General features: G+C 29.4%; 1 long non-coding RNA gene across 1 annotated transcript; it reads left to right on the forward strand.

Annotated features, from left to right (window-relative positions):
* The first annotated feature begins 6108 nt into the window (after positions 1-6108).
* Positions 6109-7453, forward strand: LOC145630121 (uncharacterized). The gene is made up of 2 exons (XR_014112010.1): positions 6109-6509; positions 6900-7453. It is a non-coding gene; the product is annotated as an uncharacterized LOC145630121 (long non-coding RNA).
* Positions 7454-8566: the final 1113 nt, after the last annotated feature.

The following is an 8566-nucleotide window of genomic DNA, read 5'->3' on the forward strand; positions in this document are numbered from 1 at the left end:
TTCGCCAGGAAAATTCAAGAAGAAAACGTAACATATTTTCCTCAAAATCCTGTTTGATCGAAAAAATGAAGATGAAATTTTAAAACTTGTTTTTGTATTAGGTTTTCACCAATATGCTAATAGGACATTACCTATAACAAACAGTTTTACTGTTTATTCGTTTGCGAACATAAAGAGTATTATAATCATATTAAATGCTATGATTATGACATTTAATTTATGATTATATTTATGTTATCATCAAAGAAATTCATTAGATTATCAATGCAAATTTAATTTAACTATTAATAATTGATTTGAATTACATTGAAGACTTTAACATATTAATTATCAACAAAAGGTTATGACCGTGCACATTAAAGGTCGTTACATTATGAAACGATATAAGCCAAGCTTATGTCATGAACTATTTATATAGAAATGTAATTCTACTAGTTAAATATCAACTAGGGTCGTGATTTTTGCGAATTCAAAAAATAATACTATAATATTGTTTTCCAAAAAAAAAAAAGAAATTCAACAATTATAAATATGGTTAACTTAACAATTGAAATCTAAATGTCTTTAAAAATTTGATAAAAGTTTCTAGACAAAACTTATGTTACAAATCTTACAATATGTCAATTTTAAATATCATGCCTTCAATAAATCGAGTTATTATAGTTAATTATTTATCATCATTAATTGTATTCCATATATTGATACTATCGATATTTAACTAGTTGGATCACATTTCTAAATAAAAACTTTGTGACATAAGTTTGGCATATATCGTTTCATAATGTAATGACCTATAATGTGTATGGTCATAACTTTCTATTGATAATAAAAAATGTAAATAATGTAATTCAAAACAATTATTAATAGTTTAATTTAATTTTTATTGATAATCTAATGAAATTTATTTGATGATAACATAAATATAATCACACATTAAAACTCATAATCATAGCATTCAATATTATTATAACACTCTTTATGGTCGTGGACGAATAAACTATAAACCTACTTGTTATAGGTAATGTCCTATTAGCATATTGGTGAAAACCTAATTCAAAAACAAAATTTAAAATTTTATCTTCGTTTTTTTGGATCAAAAAAGGTTTCGAAGAAGATATTTTACGTTGGCTTCCATGATTTGTTTCACGAACCCAGATTATCGACAAAGTGAATATTTAAGATTTTCAACTACATGTAATCGCCAATTTCGCATCCCTTAATTGAAATTATTCAATTTAAATGTATTATTCTAGGATTAAGAAACAACCCATACAGATTCGAATGCGTATGAACTCCAATTTTCAGAAAAACAAAAAAAAATAAAAAATCGTACATGGTGTGTAGATCGGGGCATGTATTCATTTTTCGCCCGAAGCGTGAGTTAATTTAAGAGACATAGATCATGAATTTGTTGTTAATTTCATCCATTGATGAAGAAACTTGAAGAACTTTGAAGAACAATGAAGAACTACGAAGAACAATTTTTTATTTTGATTTCTTTAATTTAATCTTATTTTTGGATTTAATTAATAACTGATTTTGAGTAAATAATTTCGAAAATCAAAAAAGGAATTTTTGAAATCAATAATTATTTTTTGGAAAAATGAAAAAGAATTAAAAATGGAAAATTCTAAAAGTAAGGTTTGACCAAGATTTAAAAAAAAAGCAAAAATTAGCTAATCATAATTAACTATAGTCATGGTCATAGTGAGAGTGACCATACTAGACTAGAATTTTTATTATTATTTATATATACTTTTAATTAAGAGGTACTCCCTCCGTTTTTAAATAATTGTTCCATTTTTCCATGCGCGGAGTTTTAGGAGAAATTAGAGAAAGTAATATAATATGGAGGTAGTGGGCTTGGTGGAAGAATAAAAAATTATAGAAAGCAAAAGTAGTAGAGAGAATTGGAGGAGAGAAAATATATGTTGGTACTACTAGGTGAGAGAAATTGATTAAATATTGTAAAAGCTTTCCAAATAAGAAAATAGAGCAAGTATTTAAAAACGGCCGCAAATGGAAAGTGGAGCAAGTATTTAAAAACGGAGGGAGTAACTTTTTATAATTTTATATAAGTATAACTAAATATATTTAGGACCTAAAATATGCATTGATAAACATGGGAAAATCTCAACGTTACAATTTTCATTTATTTATTTTTTTAATTAATTTATTTATTTTTTAAAAATAGACACTACAAAAATAAAAGATTTTTAGCAACTAAGTTTGGCAACAGATTTTTAAAATGTTGCTAAATAGCAACGAATCTAAATTTTTTCATTGTCTAATTAAAAACGACATTTTATGCTTTAGTTTTTAATAAACAATGGCTACATTATTTTTGATTTGTTGCTTTTTAAAACAAATTGTCTTACTAGTTGTTACTAGACGGCATCATATTTTTCTCTTTTTGCCAAATAGTAACAAACTATGACAACAAATATTTTATTTGTATTGATTTAGAAACAAACAAATACAATGAATTTTTGAATTGTTTCCATTAGAAGCAAGTCTTCTAAATTATTGTTGCTAATTGATAACACATTATTTTGTTTGTTGCCATTGGAAACGAGTTGTGTTACATATTGTTGTTAATTTATATGTAAGCCACTTTTTGCTGTAATGTATAAAATTATTTGTTGCTAAAATGACATCAAATAGAGACGGATTTGAATTTCGTCTCTAATTTAGAGACGTATTTTTGATTTTGTCCCTAATTTGGAGACAAATTTTTCAATTTCGTCTCTAATATTTTGTTCACTTATTATAAAAATATTATATGCATAGAAGTAAACAAATAGTACTTGGTATAGTTGGTAAGAGATTCACCATCTGATTTTGAGGTCGCAAGTTCGACTCCTACCAAATGCGATTCTTGAGACTGGGGATTCAAAGAGTCTTACATGCAAAGTCGAGCCGAGTTGACCTAACCCGAGTGAGATTTCAGATTGGTAAAGGCCGAGATCGGGTTGAACCGAATTGCTAATAGGGATTGGGTTTTTGTCTTGTAGTGTTGATAGCAACCAATATTAATTAATTTGATGTTATTTTTAGGAACCAACATTAATAATTTGTTGCTATTTTAAAAACTGACATTAATAATTTGTTGCTAATTTTAGCAACAACCAATGGTAATCTGTTGCCAAAGTTGGCAACGAATGCACCAAAAACAACAACAATTATGGAAATTATATTTAAATTGATGCAATATTGCAACAAAATTGCTTTGCAACTGGTTTCCAAAATCCCATGGCAACAAACCTTTTAGCAACAACAAATTTTTGTTTCCAACCCGTTGCTAAATAGAGTTGGCAACAGATTTTTAGTGAATAGCAACAAATTTTAGTTGATACAATATTGATTTTTTTTTTTGTAGTGAGAGGAGTTATACAATCTTTGATGACGTTCCGTTGACATGCTTGCTGCTCTATCACTTTATTTTATGCCCTCACAAGCTCTCCGGCTTCTAGTTAGCTAATAATATTTGTGTAAAATTGTACAAGTGTTAATTGTTAATACTTGTATTTTCACAAACAAACATGTATGTGAATGTTCATTATTGATATAAAATGACTTCATCATTGATATAAAATGACTAAATGAGTGTTAAACCGTCATTTGGCTTTTTAAAGTGGATTATCTCTCTCCATAATGGTCCTTTTATACTCTGGACCAAATTAATTAAAATGAAACTCAAATGTTAATGAGACAAATGAAAGTGGCCTATTTTAACCAAAAAAAAAAAGTGGCCTATATTTAATAGTAACTTAAGGATTGGGCTTTGGCTTTCGATTTGAGTTAAAATAATGTTTTGTCATACTTATGGGCCAAATAGGCCCAAATCCACTTTGTTGCCTACTTGCCTATTGAAAAAAAATAAATAAAAATAAAATAAAAATAAAATACTAATAGAAAACGTAGAAAAAGGTGACGTGTTAGCTAGGTTTTTATTATTGACTTTTAAATCGAAAAATATCAAAATTGTTAGAAATAGACATAAAATAGAAATAAGACCATGGTCTAATGGTCTATTGACGGAATGTAGCTGAAATAAACTAAAACGAGAATTTTTTTTTTTTGAAACAAAACTAAAACGAGATTAAGTTATTATTATTGTTATGATTAGTTGAGTTGAATGTAATAAACAAAAATGGCTTTATGAACTACAATAAACAAAACCGGAAGAAGAAAATCGGCAGACTAGTTGGCAAATCAAGGCGTTAGCCGGAACAACTTTGTAGAGTTGATTTAAGTTCCTCCTTTAGCTTTAGGAATAATTTTGTATGATGATGTAGTAAGGGTGGATATGCCATGTTTTGGTTCCTCCTTAGTTTGTTTTTTTTTCTGCTTTTTTCTTTCCCGGGGTCTAATCCGTCGTGTGCACCCAAAAAAAAAAAAAGGAACTACGCCTAAGCTACATGTTTTTTTTTAAAATAATCCTGCCATGGAACGAACAATCTTGGTTATAAATAGGAAGTTTGGCAAAGTTGTACACTATGCGTTACGATTTACGGGTATTAAGAGTGTAAGACCGTAAGAGTATGTGATGTGAATAACGATTATTAAATGACTCGTCGGAATATATCAAACAATAATTACTGTATATACAAGTATTTCAAATGAGTTTACACTTGATCTGATAAATAGTTATTTCTAAATTCTGATTACATTTAATTTATGTCTATAGAGTTATCATAGTTAATTTTTTTCCTTTTTGTCTATGAACATTGGGACAAATCACAGGTGGACTTAATCACTAATCATTAACGTATCAAATTAAGCAAATAAAAAGTTTTCAAAAAAAAAAAAAAAAAGCAAATAAAAACTCTTCCGTGGAATCAGGTGGTTCGTTGTGTTGTTTCATTGTGATAAAATGATTACTTGATTATGAATGGTAAGAAATACTCTCAACTACGTACACACATTTACAAACTCATGGCAAAGGTCGTGGTTCATTAGTTCGTTGTGCATTTTCAGCCTCAAGCTGAATCACGTCCAATAAACTTTAAAAGAACCAAAATAAATAATTAAGACAAACAAAAACAAAAGATATGACGCACAAAATGATGCACAAATGCAAGTCAATTTTTGCTAGTATGCATGTACACAGTAATACACTAGTTAAAGTTAGGATTTATTCCATATATTCTATATACAAAATTGCATTCCCAATCGAAAATATTATTTGCTCTGATTTTATTCTATATCAGCTGTCAAGATCACGTATTATATGAATGAATTATACGTCAAAGTTTTGGTCTATATACATTATGAAATACTCTTATTATATCTCAATAAGGGCAATTATTTTAATATGGTATAAAATTATGATAATTATTAAGGGTAGCAGTCATATTCACCTCACAAAATAATGACTTAATTACCTTTATTTTTCATTAGATATATAAATGTGTATTTCTATGAAGTGAACATCTCAAGCAAAGGCAAACATGCATGCATGTAATAATGATTCACACTCTCACGTAATAGGATGAGGATTAGAGTTTAATCCACTTAAAGGAGGTTCCATACTACTCTAGTACTCCTTAAGAACATTTGATGATACAGAAAAATAGGAATAATTCGTAATGTAAAGGGCCATTTGCTTGCCTCTTTCTCCAATGTGGGCATAGGGCTGGGTTACAGGGCAACTCGCATGTGAACGATAAAGGAGAGCTTCATTCATTCGTTTACCATCTTAAATCTCCACCTTAAAATGTGTGCCAAAAGATGATATAATTACATATAAAAGTAAAGAAATTATATAAAATCAATAATGCTATTGTTGACCGCATAAACCACAAAGGCATATTTGTTACTGTATAAACACGTGTCCATAGATCGATATAAAATTGCACGATCAGTTGACAATTTATGGTCCACTTAAATTTATTCCAAATCAGGTGTCAATATCACAAATGATTTTCAAGCTAAGTCAAGGTTTTGGTCTATTCTATACATTATTATTGAATATATTCCAATTTAAGCAATTTTACTGGTAGAAAACTAAGATAAGATGCGGTCCATGCACCAACGGCATATTTATTAGTCAAAATAATGAGCTTATGTTTGGCTATTACGTATGTACTCCGTAGTATATATAGAGGAGCGTACAATGAAGTGAGCAACTCATCAAGCAACAAAGGCAAATTGAGAGGAAGAGAGGCCTTACATGAAGTTGAGAGTTTTATTGTTTGGTAGCCAAGGATGACTTGCCTGCTTCTTTCATTTTGAGGGTCGATCTTAATTAAGTCTTTATACTCTCTATATCATATCCGGGTTGAATAATCATGTTATATAGATATTGTTTAACGTGGAAACTAAATCCGGATGGAGAAAAAGTACAAGACTATATATATTATCCTCATAATTTGGTGCCAGGCAGTCTCCTTGGCTATCTTGACAAACTCTTCACTTTCATGCTAGGCTTTCCTCTTCCATGGATATTGCATGTTTGATCAATGTATGTAAGTTTTATGAAGTATTTAGGGTGAAGAGGCGATGAGGTATGTAATTTTATGTTGAAAGTGTTATTTCTTATAGATTTAATTGTAATCTATGTTTATTACAAAAATCTGAATTTTAATTTTACAAATGGATATTTCGGGCTAGATTTACTTATGTCTCAAATCAATAGTGTTCTACATTATATGTATATAATTTTTAACTTTTCAAAATCTATTACTCCATAATCCACAGCATGATTCTAAATATAATCCTCATACAATATATATGTGCAACATCATTATTGTCGTCTTCTTCAATCTTATTCTTTTTTTAAATTCTCATACATGTATTTACATTAGTTACTATATAGAAACACCAATATGCCAAAAAATGAGGGTTTATTACTTTATTTAATTAATAGGACATTGACCACAACTTATATTTTGCAGGATCAAGAGAACGTCCAATGTGTGCATGCATGGATTATATTGGGAAGTTGCTCGACCATATATTACATAGGTAAATTCTCATCATGTTTACCGAGAAGCTAATCGGCGATTGAGTATAGATGTTGCTATCTCTACGAGGCCACCACACTAAAAATATTGATTTCGTCGTTGACAGTCATTTTTTTTTCCTATTATAAGTCAAGTTTTAGAGCTGAGAAGAAGAATATCCTAACTTTTTGTACACTGTACTGTGTACTTTTCCTATGATGGCTACAAGATGCTCATCTTTTCAAAGATGTGAACCCTTAGCCTGGTCCAGTACTTTGTAAGGGTCCACTGTTTTATCAACCAGGATCAGTGTATGATCTTGAGCCTATCAGATCGACTCGCCAAGACTTTAACCATGTGGCATGTTTTTCACATAGATAGACGCTTCAATTCATCAAAATTAAAGTGTACTTTGTAAAATGTAATATACGAGTACTTTGTACTAATTAATAAGGATTAATTATTCCTTTATTTTGTTGAATATAATGCTTTGTACTAATTAATAATGATGCCTTTATATTGTTGACATGAAATTTGTGTGTCTTATACTGTATTGAAAGACTCAAGTAGACCTCTTTCAAAAGGATGACCAAAGCTGCAAATATTCCTAAGGAAAAAATGAAGAAAAATAAAGTAAAGTGGATATATACTCGTACAATGCAAAGATTCACAAGAAAGCGACTATATATATAAAGAAAAGACGTACATTAAGGAACTAATTAACTACTAACTCACGTATTATTAACAGATAGTCCAACATCCCTACGATTAAACCTTTTATAAGCACTTGCTCTTACTAACACATAAACATATATGTAGTACAAGGTGTTGTCTAAATGACTTTTTCCTTTAATTTCAGCAATTACGATGGATCTACGAGTATTTGACATGCATACAATGATGATGTTTTAGGACAATAAGACCATAGGACAATTTTCTTTGGCAATTTTTTATATTCTAAGAAAATTCCATTCCTTCTTTATGATAATCCGAGTGTCAATTTTGTTTAATCATATTAAACACTAGACATACACATACACATACACGAAGTACATACTAGTATTATGTAGCAAAAATTAATAAGGATTAAGGAGCGTCAAAAAGCTGGACATATGTGAGGTCGAGAAAAAAAATTCTCCAATTTAGACGTATGATATAGTATAGGAAAGGGTTCTTTTTCAAAAACATTGGTTATGAATTAGTGATATTTTTTTATTTAATTAACGAGTTATGTAGCTTGAAATGTCCAAAATTAAATGACGTGGGGAAAGGAGAATATTCTCTGTATAAGGAGGAAAAAAACATTGTTTTTCCTATATAAGTGCGAATGGAGTTACTAATAAAGTGTTGGCTCACTTGGTAAGACTCTTACTACCAAGTGAGGGTATTTGGGGCCTCTAATTTAAAATTAGTAAATGACACTAGCTTAGATGATCAACACATTCTCATCAACACTAATTAAGTGATTAGCAAATGACATATATGTACACAAACAATATGTCTAGTAAATGACACTAGCTTGGATTTGGCCTAATTATATGTACACATACAATATGTCTAGTAAGATTATTCACATATATAGCTAGGTAGCCATCATCTCCTTTTCTTTTCGTACGTGG

The sequence above is a fragment of the Chenopodium album genome, chromosome 5 (assembly GCF_948465745.1).
Source record: "Chenopodium album chromosome 5, dcCheAlbu1.1, whole genome shotgun sequence".
Lineage (NCBI taxonomy): Eukaryota > Viridiplantae > Streptophyta > Magnoliopsida > Caryophyllales > Amaranthaceae > Chenopodium > Chenopodium album.